Source organism: Capricornis sumatraensis, chromosome 8 (assembly GCF_032405125.1).
Source record: "Capricornis sumatraensis isolate serow.1 chromosome 8, serow.2, whole genome shotgun sequence".
Taxonomy (NCBI): Eukaryota; Metazoa; Chordata; class Mammalia; order Artiodactyla; family Bovidae; genus Capricornis; species Capricornis sumatraensis.
Window position 1 is genome coordinate 23,041,542 of NC_091076.1, and position 16,915 is coordinate 23,058,456.

The 16,915-nt window shown below is 39.6% G+C and overlaps 1 pseudogene; it reads left to right on the forward strand.

Annotated features, from left to right (window-relative positions):
* Positions 1–15,329: 15,329 nt before the first annotated feature.
* On the forward strand, positions 15,330–16,274 carry LOC138084681 (olfactory receptor 8B3-like; annotated as a pseudogene).
* The last annotated feature ends 641 nt before the right edge of the window (positions 16,275–16,915 follow it).

Genomic DNA, 16,915 nt, shown 5'->3' on the forward strand with positions numbered 1-16,915 from the left:
CAGAATATTTAGAAACAGATCCTTACTTACATAGTTTATTGATTTTTAACCAAGCAACTATGTTAATCTGGAGGTAAAGACAAATCTAAGCGATTGATGCTGAAAATGCTAATTAATCATGAGGAAAAGTAAACTTTGATTTCTACCTCATGTCATACACAAAATTAATTTTAAATGGATCAAATCTATATACGTAAAACTGTCATTTGAAGCTTCTAGAAGAAAACAGAAAATATGTTAATGTAGACACAGATTTCTTAGACATAATCTGGAAAACACTAAACCTAAAAGAAAAAAATATGAGTTTCATTTAAATTAGAGCAACTATGTATCAAAAAATATTTAGAGGCAGGCGACAGATTGGAAGAATATTTGCAATACATATATGTGATAAAAGTATTATAACTAGGATATGTAGTAATTTAATTAAAATTTATCTCAGTGATAAAAAGACCATATCATATATTCTCAAATGATTTGAAAGACATATCCCAAAGGAACATGTAAATGGCCAATAAGCCCATGGGAATGTGCTTATCTTGGTGCACCCCTTAGATATGGTAGCTAGCTGTTCAACAGTCCCTTACCAGTGGTACTATGCTCCCTCACATCATTGTCCAGACTTTTGCCCTTGAGTGGCTCAAGCACTTGTCAGGTCTTCAGGGTCTCCCTCCATGTTAGACCTTGCAACCTCTTGGTGGAGTCTCTATTTCAGAGGTCCAGTCACCAGCTGTGGGGCATCTTCAAGCCCTCCATTAATCCAAGCACCAATCCTGTAGAGCTTCTCCTCTGAGATTCTAGAATTTGGTAATGCTTCTTAGTCTTTTTTTTTGTTCCATCTGTCCTGGAAGTAGTATCTATTTTTTTTAATAGGATATTAGTCTTTATATTTTTCCCTTCAGGTCAGTTCAGTTCAGTTCAGTCGCTCAGTCGTGTCCGACTCTTTGCGACCCCATGAATCGCAGCATGCCAGGCCTCCCTGTCCATCACCAACTCCCGGAGTTCACTCAGATTCACGACCATCGAGTCAGTGATGCCATCCAGCTATCTCATCCTTGGTCGTCCCCTTCTCCTCCTGCCCCCAATCCCTCCCAGCATCAGAGTCTTTTCCAATGAGTCAACTCTTCGCATGAGGTAGCCAAAGTGCTGGAGTTTCAGCTTTAGCATCATTCCTTCCAAAGAAATCCCAGGGTTGATCTCCTTCAGAATGGACTGGTTGGATCTCCTTGCAGTCCAAGGGACTCTCAAGACTCTTCTCCAACACCACAGTTCAAAAGCATCAATTCTTTGGTGCTCAGCCTTCTTCACAGTCCAACTCTCACATCCCTACATGACCACAGGAAAAACCATAGCCTTGACTAGACGGACCTTAGTCGGCAAAGTAATGTCTCTGCAGCTTCTTATACTCTGTGTCTATATATCCAATTATCTTTTTAAAAAATGTCTTCTGTAGAAAGTGTGTAGTATGCTATATTTTTTGACTGGAATTTGAAACAGGGAACACATTTTATGTGATTATGTTGGACTGACTTGACCCTCTCACAAAACATATCCAGTCTAACCTTGATGACAGTGATTAATCAGGAACAGTTATTTGGCTATAGTCCTTTCTGCCAAAATTGTTTAAACAGGCTTTTCTCTTTGTAGTTACTGAATTGGTAAGATTAAATCTTGGTATTCTGGTAGTCCTATTTTCACTGCATGGGAGAATTTAGCTGAGGTTGTAGTAGAACCAAGCAAACAGAACATGGGGGGAGAGACACACTTCCATGAGTGGTTGGCCCTGTCCAGCCAAATAAAAGGCCATGTATATTTGTGGCTTACCAGTTTCACACACTTTTGGGGAGTATGTTGGTTTATCTAGGCAAGATATAGTTGCAGGCATGACACGTGGCTTGCAGTCTGAATGTGATATCCAAGTGCCCAGAACACGCTGCTGGAAGTATGAGTCAGCAAATGCCTGGCCTGGTCTGTGAATCAGCAGGCTTATTTTGCAGGATGACTTTATATTCTGTAGATCAGCCTGTCTAAAATGATCATTTAAAAATATTAAAACCACAATTCATATAAAACTAAAATGCTTAAAGCTTTAAATGTAATGTTTTAGAAATATAACTGTAGAATTTGATATAAAATTATTTCAATATATTAAGCATTTTAAAGACACCTTTAGGATATTTGGAAGTATTTAGTCTGTAAATTGATGAATTTCTTGAAGATACAAGTAATGTCATATATGGCTTTATTGTCCTTCTGTATATGCTTCATGCATACTATTTTTTTGGGGAAAAAAAGTTTGTTTTATTCATGTGGAATCCCTAGATGAACAGAGCCTAAAGTATATGCTAGATAGATGCTCTCAGAAGGGTAAGAATAGAGTGGGTCTGGTGTGGTGGCATATACCGTACTCTGGTCAGCGACAAGCGTGGTCAGCCAAGTGAGGCATTCTCTGCTCTATCTCAACAGCTCAACCAAAGAGGTGCTCCACCACCTGGTCACCAGCTACGACAGTCACACACAAAGGGGACAGTGTCTGCTGTGGTCAGGAGTTCCGCAGAGCTGCTGGAGGTGTTTGTTTCAGGTGCTCAGACTTGTGGTGCTCAGCTTATGATGTAGGGAGGTTGGGGAGGGAATCCTGAAGCTTGGGATTCCATCTCCAAGTAGGTGCCTGAGTCTCTGTCTCCCCATGTCAGATACTTCCATTTATCTCCAGCCAATTTATCCTTTTCATGGCATGTAAACTAGATGCAGTGTGATTGCTCTAAGAATGCATAAGCCTTCTGAAAACTAGATTTGTTATTTTGAAATATTGGAAATGAAAAATGAAATTAGTTCTAATTTTGTTGAACATTAAATTTGTAAGTAAAAAGAAAATAACTCATGTTATTTAAATATGACTTTGATGGCAAAATTTTCAATGGTGGTAAGAATGATTTAAACTCTGTCTCTTACACATACAAAGTTTCTCATCGATCGATGGTTATAAAAGAAATTAAACACTATTGACCAAGAATTGCAAATGACTATTTCAAGTGCAAAGCCTGATACAAAAAAATTATATTCTGAAAGCAAGTACAAATTTTTATTTAGAATTATGAATATATTTTATTTTTTTAATTTTTATTTTTACTTTACTATACAATACTGTATTGGTTTTAGCATACATTGACACGAACCAGCCACAGGTGTATATGAGCTCCCAAATATGAACCCCCCTCCCACCTCCCACCCACATTATCCCTCCAGATCATCCCAGTGCACCAGCCCCAAGCATCCTGCATCCTGCATCGAACATAGACAGGCGATTCGTTTCTTACATGATAGTATACATGTTTCAATGCCATTCTCCCAAATCATCCCACCCTCTCCCTCTCCCTCTGAGTCCAAAAGTACACTATACACATCTGTGTCTCTTTTGCTGTCTTGCATACAGGGTCATCATTACCATCTTTCTAAATTCCATATATATGTGTTAGTATACTGTATTGGTGCTTTTCTTTCTGGCTTATTTCACTCTGTATATTCGGCTCCAGTTTCATCCATCTCATTAGAACTGATTCAAATGTATTCTTTTTAATGTCTGAGTAATACTCCATTGTATATATGTACCACAGCTTTCTTATCCATTCATCTGCTGATGGACATCTAGGTTGTTTCCATGTCCTCGCTATTACAAACAGTGCTGTGATGAACACTGGGGTACATGTGTCTCTTTCTATTCTGGTTTCCTTGGTGTGTATGCCCAGCAGTGGGATTGCTGGGTCATAAGGCAGTTCTATTTGCAATTTTTTAAGGAATCTCCACACTGTCTCCATAGTGGCTGTATTAGTTTGCATTCCCACCAACAGTGTAGGAGGGTTCCCTTTTCTCCACACCCTCTCCAGCATTTATTGCTTGCAGACTTTTGGATCGCAGCCATTCTGACTGGTGTGAAGTGGTACCTCATTGTGGTTTTGATTTGCATTTCTCTAGTAATGAGTGACGTTGAGCATCTTTTCATGGTTTGTTAGCCATCCGTATGTCTTTTTTGGAGAAATGTCTACTTAGTTCTTTGGCCCATTTTTTGATTGGGTCGTTTATTTTTCTGGAATTGAGCTGCAGGAGTTGCTTGTATATTTTTGAGATTAGTTGTTTGTCAGTTGCTTCATTTGCTATTATTTTCTCCCATTCTGAAGCCTGTCTTTTCACCTTGCTTATATTTTCCTTTGTTGTGCAGAAGCTTTTAATTTTAATTAGGCCCCACTTGTTTATTTTTGCTTTTATTTCCAGTATTCTGGGAGGTGGGTTGTAGGGGATCCTGCTGTGACTTATGTCGGAGAGTGTTTTGCCTATGTTCTCCTCTAGGAGTTTTATAGTTTCTGGTCTTACATTTAGATCTTTAATCCATTTTGAGTTTGTTTTTGTGTGCGGTGTTAGAAAGTGATCTAGTTTCATTCTTTTACAAGTGGTTGACCAGTTTTCCCAGCACCACTTGTTAAAGAGATTGTCTTTCCTCCATTGTATATTCTTGCCTCCTTTGTCGAAGATAGGTGTCCATATGTGTGTGGATTTATCTCTGGGCTTTCTATTTTGTTCCATTGATCTATATTTCTATCTTTGTGCCAGTACCATACTGTCTTGATGACTGTGGCTTTGTAGTAGAGCCTGAAGTCAGGCAAGTTGATTGCTCCAGGTCCATTCTTCTTTCTCAAGATTGCTTTGGCTATTCGAGGTTTTCTGTATTTCCATACAAATCTTGAAATTATTTGTTCTAGTTCTGTGAAAAGTACCGCTGGTAGCTTGATAGGGATTGCATTGAATCTGTAGATTGCTTTGGGTAGTGTACTCATTTTCACTATATTGATTCTTCTGATCCATGAACATGGCATATTTCTCCATCTATTAGTGTCCTCTTTGGGTTTCTTATTTAATAAAAAATCATACATTTTATTTAAGAGATGTTTTTGGTTTTTTGATTAATTTACTTTAGCATATAATGGGAGAAGGCAATGGCACCCCACTCCAGTACTCTTGCCTGGAAAATCTCATGGATGGAGGAGTCTGTTGGGCTGCAGTCCATGGGATAGCGAAGAGTCGGACAAGACTGAGCGACTTCACTTTCACTTTTCACTTTCATGCACTGGAGAAGGAAATGGTAATCCACTCCAGTGTTCTTGCCTGGAGAATCCCAGGGATGGCGGAGCCTCTTGGGCTGCTGTCTATGGGGTCACACAGAGTCGGACATGACTGAAGTGACTTAGTAGCAACAGCAGCATATAATGAATATGCCAACTTTTCTGATTTACCATCAAATATGACCCTAAATAGTTCCTAAAACATGCATTTACAATTAATAAGTAATTCAAAGTTTATGTGATCAAAAGCCAGTCATAAAATAGAATATTTTTTTCAGTATATTTAGCTAGTTTTGAGTAGGTGGTAGATCCACTAACCTAGCCCAACAATACCAGAAATGATAATTGTTAAATAGCTTTGTAGTCATCTTTGTTCTCAAATTAGATTAGGTGGTATATTTTAGGTGAATGTCTTCAGCTGTTATGTCTTCAAGTATTTTTCTCCCACTCCTCCTCCCTGTGATCTGAAACTCCAATTACAAACATACGAGGTTACTTGATGTCTTAGGGTTCATTGATGCTGTGTTCATATTCTTGTTGTTCTTTTTTTCTCTCTGGATTTCATTTTGGGTAGTTGGCCAAAGTACTGGAGTTTCAGCTTTAGTATCATTCCTTCCAAAGAAATCCCAGGGTTGATCTCCTTCAGAAGGGTCTGGCTGGATCTCCTTGCAGTCCAAGGGACTCTCAAGAGTCTTCTCCAACACCACAGTTCAAAAGCATCAATTCTTCAGTGCTCAGCCTTCTTCACAGTCCAACTCTCACATCCATACACAACCACTGGAAAAACTATAGCTTTGACTAGACGGACATTTGTTGGCAAAATAATGTCTCTGCTTTTGAATATGCTATCTAGGTTGGTCATAACTTTCTTCCCAAGGAGGAAACGTCTTTTAATTTCATGGCTGAAATCACCATCTACAGTGATTTTGGAGCCCCAAAGATAAAGTCTGACACTGTTTCCACTGTCTTCCCATCTATTTCCCATGAAGTGATGGGACCAGATGCCATGATCTTCGTTTTCTGAATGTTGAGTTTTAAGCCAACTTTTTCACTCTCTTCTTTCAATTTCATCAAGAGGCTTTTTAGTTCCTCTTCACTTTCTGCCATAAGGGTGGTGTCATCTGCATATCTGTGGTTACTGATATTTCTCCTGGCAATCTTGATTCCAGCTTGTGTTTCTTCCAGCCCAGTGTTTCTCATGATGTACTCTGCATATAAGTTAAATAAGCAGGGTGACAGTATACAGCCTTGACATACTCCTTTTCCTATTTGGAACCAGTCTGTTGTTCCATGTTCAGTTCTAACTGTTGCTTCCTGCATATAGATTTCTCAAGAGGCAGGTCAGGTGGTCTGGTATTCCCATCTCTTTCAGAATTTTCCACAGTTTATTGTGATCCACACAGTAAAAGTTGCGACGAACCACACAGAAGCATGGCTGAGAGGAGCTACCCGTCGCCCAAAGTCAGGGGTGGCGGCCGAGAAGAATTACCCCATGTCTGAGGTCACGGGTGGTGGCTGGAGGGAGCTACCCCACCCACGAGGTCAGGGGTGGTGGCCGGGAAGAGCTACCTCATGCCCAAAGTCAGGGGCAGCCGCTGAGAGGAGCAACCCCACATTCAAGGAGCAGTGGCTGTGTGGGCGCAGGAGGGCCGAGAGGAGCCACTCCTCGTTCAAGGTCAGGGGTGTGGCAGTGAGGAGATAGCCCTTGTCCAAGGTAAGGAGCAGTGGCTGTGCTTTGTTGGAGCAGCCGTGAAGAGATACCTCATGTCCAATTTAAGAGAAACCCAAGTAAGATGGTAGGTGTTGTGAGAGGGCATCAGAGGGCAGACACACTGAAACCATAATCACAGAAAACTAGTCAATCTAATCATATGGACCACAGCCTTGTCTAACTCAATGAAACTAAGCCATGCCCTGTGGGGCCACCCAAGATGGGCGGGTCGTGGTGGAGAGGTCTGACAGAATGTGGTCCACTGGAGAAGGGAATGGCAAACCACTTCAGTATTCTTGCCTTGAGAACCCCATGAACAGTATGAAAAGGAAAAATGATAGAATACTGAAAGAGGAACTCCCCAGGTCGGTAGGTGCCTGATATGCTACTGGAGATAAGTGGACAAATAACTCCAGAAAGAAAGAAGGGATGGAGCCAAAGCAAAAACAATACCCAGTTGTGGATGTGACTGGTGATAGAAGCAAAGTCCAATGCTGTAAAGAGCAATGTTACATAGGAACCTGGAATATTAGGTTCATGACTCAAGGTAAATTGGAAGTGGTCAAACAGGAGATGGCAAGAGTGAACGTCAACATTCTAGGAATCAGTGAACTAAAATGGACTGGAATGGGTGAATTTAACTCAGATGACCATTATATCTACTACTGTGGGCAGGAATCCCTTAGAAAAAATGGAGTAGCCATCATGGTCAACAAAAGAGTCCAAAATGCAGTACTTGGATGCAGTTTCAAAAATGACAGAATGATCTGTGTTCATTTCCAAGGCAAACCATTCAATATCACAGTAATCCAAGTCTATGCCCCAGCCAGTAATGCTGAAGAAGCTGAAGCTGAATGGCTCTATGAAGACCTACAAGACTTTTTTAAACTAACACCCAAAAAAGATGTCATTTTCATTATAGGGGACTGGAATGCAAAAGTATCAAATGAATTATACAATATCCAATAAAGTATCTTTCAAATATCCTACCCCCCCCCCCCCAAAAAAAAAGTAGGAAGTCAAGAAACACCTAGAGTAACAGGGAAATTTGGCCTTGGAATATGGAGTGAAGCAGGGCAAAGGCTAATAGAGTTTTGCCAAGAAAACACACTGGTCATAGCAAACACCCTCTTCCAACAACACAAGAGAAGACTCTACACATGGACATCACTAGATGGTCAACACCAAAATCAAACTGATTATACCTAAGTATAAACTTAATCACCCCTCAGAAAAAGATATGGAACATTTATATGAGCCCAGAAATTTCCCTTGTGTCACTTTCTAATCAATAGTGAACTCCCAGGCACCAGTTGAGGTAACAGCTCTCATTTCTGTCACTTCAAATAATTTTTCCTGTTCTTAAAAAAATCTTACATCCCTATCAAGCTACCAATGGTATTTTTCACAGAACTAGAACAAATAATTTCAAGATTTGTATGGAAATACAGAAAACCTCGAATAGCCAAAGCAATCTTGAGAAAGAAGAATGGAACTGGAGCAATCAACTTGCCTGACTTCAGGCTCTACTACAAAGCCACAGTCATCAAGACAGTATGGTACTGGCACAAAGACAGAAATATAGATCAATGGAACAAAATAGAAAGCCCAGAGATAAATCCACACACCTATGGACACCTTATCTTCGACAAAGGAGGCAAAAATATACAATGGAGTAAAGACAATCTCTTTAACAAGTGGTGCTGGGAAAACTGGTCAACCACTTGTAAAAGAATGAAACTAGAACACTTTCTAACAACATACGCAAAAATAAACTCAAAATGGATTAAAGATCTAAATGTAAGACCAGAAACTATAAAACTCCTAGAGGAGAACATAGGCAAAACACTTCTGACATAAATCACAGCAGGATCCCCTATGACCCACCTTCCAGAATATTGGAAATAAAAGCAAAAATAAACAAGTGGGACCTAATTAAAATTAAAGGCTGCTGCACAACAAAGGAAACTATAAGCAAGGTGAAAAGACAGGCTTCAGAATGGGAGAAAATAATAGCAAATGAAGCAACTGACAAACAACTAATCTCAAAAATATACAAGCAACTCCTGCAGCTCAATTCCAGAAAAATAAACGACCCAATCAAAAAATGGGCCAAAGAACTCAGTAGACATTTCTCCAAAGAAGACATACAGATGGCTAACAAACACATGAAAAGATGCTCAACATCACTCATGATCAGAGAAATGCAAATCAAAACCACAATGAGATACCATTTCACGCCAGTCAGAATGGCTGAGATCCAAAAGTCTGCAAGCAATCAATGCTGGAGAGAGTGTGGAGAAAAGGGAACCCTCTTGCACTGTTGGTGGGAATGCAAACCCGTACAGCCACGATGGAGACAGTGTGGAGATTCCTTAAAAAATTGCAAATAGAACTGCCATACGATCTAGCAATCCCACTGCTGGGCATAAACACTGGGGAAACCAGAACTGAAAGAGACACGTGTACCCCAGTGTTCATCGCAGCACTGTGTATAATAGCCAGGACATGGAAGCAACCTAGAAGTCCATCAGCAGACGAATGGATAAGAAAGCTGTGGTACATATACACGTTGGAATATTTTTCAGCCATTAAAAAAGAGTACATTTGAATCAGTTCTAATGAGGTGGGTGAAACTGGAGCCTATTATACAGACTGAAGTAAGCCACAAAGAAAAACACCAATACAGTATACTAATGCATATATATGGAATTTAGAAAGATGGTAATGATAACCCTGTATGCGAGACAGCAAAAGAGACACAGATGTATAGAATAGTCTTTTGGACTCTGTGGGAGAGGGTGAGGGTTTGATGATTTGGGAGAATGACATTGAAACTTTTATATTATCATATATGAAATGAATCGCCAGTCCAGGTTTGATGCATGATGCTGGATGCTTGGGGCTCGTGCACTGGGATGACTCAGAGGGATGGTATGGGGAGGGAAGAGGGAGGGGGGTTCAGGATGGGGAACACATGTACACCCATGGAGGATTCATGTCAATGTATGGCAAAACCAATACAATATTGTAAAGTAATTAGCCTCCAAATAAATAAATTTATATTAAAAAAAAGAATCAAGAAGTCTGCAACAACCAGTCACACCTCCTCTCCTTTTAGTACAAAAAAGCCTGAATTCTAACTCAGGTAAAATGGTTCTTCTTTGTCTGCTGGCTTCCTGAATAAAGTCATTATTCCTTGTACCAACAACAACAACAAAAATCTTACAAATAAAATCATACTGTTTATACTCTTTTGGGGTCTTATGTCTTTCTTCAACATAATGATTTTTGTATTTCAATCACATTGGTACATGTGATAGAGCATTTTTTAAAAAATTTATTGAGAAATATCTCATTGAATATATTTTCTACAATTTCATTCCCTTGATGGAAATTTGGCTATTAAAACCTCAGTAAATATTCTTGTACAAGTATTTTTTTTTTACATGCACTAATTTTTCTGGATGTATAACAGTGGTGGAATGTCTGGATCAGATGCTACCTAGATATGAAACTTTATTAGAAAATCCCAGTTTGCTTTCTAAAGTATCTATCCAATTTTTTCTCTTCTAACAGCAGTGTATGAAAGCTCCAGGAGTGCCACATCCAAATGTACACTTGGTGTAGACAGTCTTATTAATTTTAACCATTCTGGTGTGCATGCAGTGGTATCTCATTATAATTTTGATCTGATTTTCCTTAGGGCAAAGGATGCCTAGGTATTTTTTTTTCAAACATATTAATATGTGAGTCTGTATCTTGGAATGATAACTTTAAACAGGTTTTAAATACATCATGGAAAAAAAGAAATATGGCTGCCTATGTTCTCAGATGATATGATTTTCTCTGTAGACAATCCTTCAAAATTGACAGCGAGAACTACCAAACAAACAAATGAACAAAAGGTGGTAAGGAATCTACCTGCAATGCAGGTGATGTGGGTTTGCTCCCTGGATGGGGAGATCCTCTGGAGAAGGAAATGGCAACCCTTTCCAGTACTCTTACCTGGGAAATCCCATGAACAGAGGAGCCTGGTGGGGTACAGTGCACGGGGTCACGAAAGAATTGGACACAACTTAGCGACTAAGCGACAACAATGCAGCAACTAAGACCTGGAGCAACCAAATAAATAAAATCAAGAAATAAAAAAAAGAACTGATTCTAAAGTTTATATAGAAAGGCAAAAGACCCAGAATATCAAATACAGTAGTGAAGGAGAGCAAAGCTACAGGAGAGAGACTGTCCAACTTTAAGATTCTATGTGTGTATGCATGTTAATTCAGTTCAGCCGCGTCAGACTCTTTGGGACCCTATGGACTGAGGACCATCAAGCTCCTCTGTCTATGGAATTTTCCAGGCACAAATACTGGAGTGGGCTTCCGTGCTCTCCTACAGGGGATTTCCCCCACCCAGGGAATGAACCTGCATCTGTTATGTCTCCTGCATTGGCAGTTGGGTTCTTTACCACTAGTGCCACCTGCGAAGCCCAAGACTCCCTATAAATCTATAGACAACAAGTCAGTGTGGTGTTGAAGGAAAAGACAGTGGATTAAAAGAATCTGGAAGTTGACCTACACAATATAGTCAACTGATCTTTGACAAAAGAGCAAAAGCAATCAATGGAGAAATGATAGTCTCCATAACAATTGGTGTGAGAAGGACCAGATTTCCCTATGCAAAAACATGAATTTAGACCAGACTTTACACCTTAAAAAAAAAAAAAAATCAGAATCTAGAACCTCACCTCAGATCTGCCGAATTAGATTCTGCCTTCCCATCTCCTTTCTGGCACTTGTAGATTTAATTTTCTTTTATTTTAAATATAAATTTATTTATTTTAATTGGAGGTCAATTACTTTACAATATTGTATTGGTTTTGCCATACATCAGCATGAATCCACCACAGGTATACACATATTCCCCGTCCTGACCCCCTTCCCTCCTCCCTCGTCGTACCATCCCTCTGGGTCATCCCAGTGCACCAGCCCCACGCATCCTGGATCCTGCATCAAACCTGGACTGCCGATTCATTTCATATATGATATTATACATGTTTCAATGCCATTCTCCCAAATCATCCCACCTTCTCTCTCTCCCACAGAGTCCAAAAGACTGTTCTATACATCTGTGTCTCTTTTGCTGTCTTGCATACAGGGTTATCGTTGCCATCTTTCTAAATTCCATATATATGCATTAGTATACTGTATTGGTGTTTTTCTTTGTGACTTACTTCAGTCTGTATAATAGGCTCCAGTTTCATCCACCTCATTAGAACTGATTCAAATGTATTCTTTTTAATGGTTGAGTAATACTCCATTGTGTATATGTACCACAGCTTTCTTATCCATTCATCTGCCAATGGACATCTAGGTTGCCAATGATTCTGGATGTTTGCAGCAGCTTAGCTCGGTGTGACATAATACTGCAAATTAAAATCTTATTTAGTTAAAAAAAGATTTACATTTTATGCACCTTTATGATAGTATAGTATGAAACTTAATTTACTGCTGACTTTGTTAAGTTAGAACATATTGGGCTCGAGTTAAGAAAAGGAGCCAGGAATTAGCAAAAGATATAGCTCAGTGAAGAGGATAACTGTTTGACACATTTTGTTATAACTAAATCAGACTACTGTGACCATTATGTAGATAGAAGAAAGGAGGGTAAATGAGTTAGTTTTGCAGTGTTAGGAAATAGTTGAGTATCTCTACAATCATTTCTCTGCCTGTATTTACACTGGTTGTGTTAAAGATGAAAGAATGACCTTTAACTTTAGCTTAGCACTTTGCCATAAACTTTCTTGTAATGTGACTTCATGTAATATAAACTTGGAGGGAGTGTTTCTGTTTCCTGCATCACCTAAATAAAACTTCTAACATTTTCATAGAAAACACATGTTTTAATGAACCTCTAAGGTCCTCATCAAGACTAAGCCCAAAAATGTTTATCTTGTGGGACACATTTTAATTTTGTCCTGAGTAAATTTTGGTACTCTTGTTATTTCTAAAGGATTTGGTAATAATAGTTGGGACTCATATTAGTAATGATTGGGTTTTCAAATATCCTATGTGTAATCCATATGAAAGATTTTCCAAATATTTTTCTTGTGTCTCTGCTCTCTTTATTCTTTCTTATTGAGTTTGCCCAACTCCATGACTTTAATTTCTGTGGGAATGGTCCCCAGATCTTTTTCTTTATCAGATTCTGGTCTTCCTCTTGAGCATTATTTACCCTTATTTGGGTTGTACACTCTTTAGTTGCTCAGTTGTGTCCAACTTTTTGTGACCCCCATGGACTGTGTAACCCACCAGGCTTCTCTGTTCATGGGATTTTTCACGCAAAAATACTGCAGTGGTTTCCCATACTTCTACTTGCTTGTCCAGCTGGGAACTCAAGATCAGTATGTTCACAACTGAATGCATAATGTTTGTGAGCATTCCTATTCTTTCTGAATTTTCTGTTTGTAATAACATCATAGTTTAACCTAGCATCTAGGCTAATATCTTCGGGATTTTTGTCTATTTCTATCCCATTTGTGAGAAGCTTTACTGACTTTCCTTTCAGTATCTCTTGCATGTGTTTGTTTCTTGGAATTATTCACAATAGCAAAGTTAATTCATGGCATTTTTATCATTCATTGATCATTTTAATTGCCCTTGTGAGTCACTTTGTCTCCAGTCTCTCTTATGCCAGGCCATTCTACCAGCCATTGCCATATTAATCTTTCTAAGCTTGCACTTAGATGATTTCAATCCTATGTCAAAAATAAAAATAAAAATTTCTAATGGTTCCTAACGGCTTCTGATAGTGAGCTGACCTTGATTTTGGCATTTGAAACCTTCTATTGACCCAAATATGCCTTTTCATCTATGGTGTCAGGGAGAGACATTGAGACATTTCTCACAATTTGTGCAAATCCTCTTTGTGACATTCAGGGAAGATGAAAATTATATTATTTTCTCTGAATTCATCAGCTTTGATCTGAAGTGCTCTTAGGTGATATCTAAGAGTTTAGCAGTGACCTTACATGCCTTACTGATGTCTTTCCTGTCTCACACTCAGGTCTGCAAAGAAAAACACCAGCACTACATAAGCCTTTGCCAGCAGGGCAAGAATTTTGTTGTAGTGTCCAACATATGTTCTAGGAAAGATGGGAAAGAGATACTAATTCCTTTATTCTTTTATTATACAAATATTTATTGGGTGCCTATTATGTGCCAAGTATTGCTCTGAGGTGCTGCAGAAATAACTGAAGAAAATAGAAAAAAAAATATAGCTTAGATTAAAATGTTTGTGAGTACATAAATGTGTGTTTGTGTGTGGTGAGAACATGCAAGGAACAAATAAATGTATAGTATTTCATATAGTGATAGATGCTAGAAAGAAACCACATGGGTGCAGGGGAGATTCTGCTTTTCTATTTGGGTATATGTCCTATTTTATAAGAAACTAAAAGGTCTGTAAAATGGTATACTTCCAATAAGTCAGTGTTGTTATCATGAACTAGGCTGAATATGCGAAGTAAGTAATTTCTTTTTGCCTCAAAGTCTGACCTCTGGGGAAAACACTAAGAAAACATAGTTCTTTTAATCAGGTTCCTAGGATTTCCCAATTCATAAAAACCCGTGGGTCATATTAGCAGGTGGCTCCCTGGGCACCAGCAGATGCTATTTACACCTCCTAGTCTGGAGAGAACACTCTGCAGAGCCACCATCAGAAATCATGACCTGTAACTCGTGGCATCTCAGAGCCAGAGCTATTGAGGTCTGTGCTCTGGCTTCATTAGTCTGAAATTCACTGAAAACAAAACAACAGAAAACTCTGTTTTAGGTTGTTCTCCCTCAAAATTCATCAGAGCCACTTGCCCTTCTGTGCAAATGATGGAGAAGTGTTAAAAAAGTGAGCTGACCTTAATTTTGTCATTTGGAAGCTTCCAAAACTGACCCAAATCTGTGTTTTGATCTGATTCTGTGCTGAATTTAGCAAGGAGAGACATTAGGACCTTTCAGAGAGCTTGTAGAAGTCCTCTATCTGACATTTGGGAAGGATGACAGTGACTTTGTTTCTCTGAGCTCAATTAATCCAGCAGGATTGAGGTCCTCATGAGGTGAGTGTTGAATTTTATCTGTCTTGTTACTCGTCTTCCAAACCTCATCTGTGGAAGCCTGGGACTTCCTGAAATGACATGCCTTCTCTCTGCTGAGATGACCACTGATCATTGGGTGGGCCTGGTAAACTGTCAGAGCAGAAGTGGAGCAGAGATGCTGTTGTCATGAGGTTCAGGGTTACTGAATCATTTCCCTGTGGAACTTGCCCATTAGTGTTTTTGATATACATCTTTAAAAATTCCTTCAGCATTTATACAGAAGAGAAAACAAAGGCACAGAGGGGTGGGCTAGGGTTCCTTCTCGCATTCTGGGTCTCAGCCTCATTAGAGTGGGATTGGGTGGAGAGAGCGGGGTACTCATTTTAACGTTACCCTCTGTCCTGTTCCCACAGGTATGCCCTAGGGAAGAATGGCCCCAGGGAATGAATCTTCAGTGACTGAGTTTATCCTGCTGGGTTTAACACGGCAGCCAGAACTCCAGCTGCCTCTCTTTTTCATTTTCTTAGCAATTTATGTGGTCACTGTGGTGGGGAATGTTGGCCTGATTATTCTTATTGGTCTGAACCCTCACCTGCACACTCCCATGTACTACTTTCTCGTCAACCTTTCCTTCACTGATCTCTGCCACTCCTCTGTCATTGCTCCTAAAATGCTGATGAGTTTTGTAAGCCAGAACATCATCCCTTATGCAGAGTGCATGACTCAGCTCTGCTTCTTCTCCTTCTTTGTTATTGATGAGTGCTGTATTTTGACGTCAATGGCCTATGACCGATACGTGGCCATCTGTAAGCCCCTGCTGTACAAGGTCTCCATGTCCCATCAGGTCTGCCTCATGCTGACGGTGGGTGTATATGCAATGGGGCTTGTGGGTGCCATGGCCCACACTGGGTGCATGCTGCGACTCTCCTTCTGTGATGGAAACATCATCAATCACTACATGTGTGACATTCCTCCTCTCCTCCAGCTCTCCTGCACAAGCACCTCCATCAATGAGCTGGTGGTTTTCATTGTGGTGGGTGTCAATGTCATAGTGCCCAGTGTCACCATCTCTGTGTCTTACACCTTGATTCTCTCCAACATCCTCCACATCCGCTCTGCAGAGGGCAGGTCCAAAGCCTTCAGTACCTGCAGCTCCCACATAATCGTGGTTTCTCTTTTCTTTGGATCATCTGCATTCATGTATCTCAAGCCTTTTCCTGCTGGGTCTCTGGATGAAGACAAAGTGTCCACAGTCTTTTACACCATTGTGGGGCCAATGGTGAATCCTTTCATCTACAGTTTGAGGAACAAAGATGTCCAAGTTGCAGTGAGTAAGACTTTGAGGAAAAGGGTGTTCTAAGTGGAATTTTTTGTACTATTTGTTATTACTATTTTTTACTAATAATTAATAGTATTTGTTACCAATAATTAGTACTATTTGTTACTAGTAATTGTTTCAAATATTACTCTTTCCCTCCCCTATGAGTGCTAAGGTGGTTCTTTCTCAAATCTTCACTGTGAGAACCTACTGGGGTGTTTTGAAGGTAAAATCTAAGAAAGTGTGGCAGTCCCCTAAAACTGTGGCTCCTATGATGTGCTGCAAGTCTTTGGGGTTTCAAAGAGTCATATATGACTTAGTGACTGAATAACAATGAATCTTGATATATATCTAATAGAGACACGCTTTCTCTGACTCTAATCTAGCATCATAGGATTCATGGTAGACTTTCCCTTTTGTGTATCTGTAAATTCTTTCTTTGATGGTGTCTCCTACTTATTTGACTGTACACTGGAAGGAGAAAAGGGGGAAAAGAAAACTGTACACAAGCACTGTACTCCAGACGGTAAATGTGATTCTCACACTGGTATTGACTTGCAATTCTATCACATGTGTACTGGGATTGAATGAATGATAATAAATTTAGATAATAGAAATTTTGTTATAACCAAATGCCTTTTCCTGACTAATTTGCTTATGACTGGTAATGATGCTGCACACTC